Here is a 312-nt window from a genome sequence, read left to right as displayed (position 1 = left end):
GAGCCTGCCCAACGCCGAGCGCTACGCCCTGCAGTACGTGGACGGGCGGCAGACCTACATCACCGAGTTGGTGAGACAGCCCCCGGTGTCTCCCCGCCCCACCGGCACGGTGCTCGCCGGCTCACCGGTTCCTTTCTCCTTACAGAACCGTGGGGAGATTAAGAACGGGAGCATTTTACAGCTGACCACCTCCCCGGTACATCCCTCTGTCCCCCATCTCCTTCTCCGCTGTGTGGTCTGGTGGGATGTCCCCCTGCGATGGGGCGATGCGGTGCTCCAAGCCCTCTGCCGCTGCCTCACTCGGCGGCTTCT

General features: G+C 65.1%; 1 protein-coding gene across 1 annotated transcript in view; it reads left to right on the top strand.

Annotated features, from left to right (window-relative positions):
* Nucleotides 1–6: 6 nt before the first annotated feature.
* Nucleotides 7–312, top strand: part of ELMO3 (engulfment and cell motility 3) — a 7694-nt gene continuing 7388 nt past the window's right edge. Inside the window, exons 1-2 of the mRNA XM_010284979.1 lie at nucleotides 7–70; nucleotides 146–196. The gene's annotated coding sequence lies outside the window, so the exon portion shown is untranslated. The remainder of the gene's footprint in view (nucleotides 71–145; nucleotides 197–312) is intronic.

Source organism: Phaethon lepturus, unplaced genomic scaffold, assembly GCF_000687285.1.
Source record: "Phaethon lepturus isolate BGI_N335 unplaced genomic scaffold, ASM68728v1 scaffold34310, whole genome shotgun sequence".
Lineage (NCBI taxonomy): Eukaryota > Metazoa > Chordata > Aves > Phaethontiformes > Phaethontidae > Phaethon > Phaethon lepturus.
Note: the sequence above shows the minus strand (reverse complement) of the source record. Positions and strands in the feature narration are given on the sequence as shown.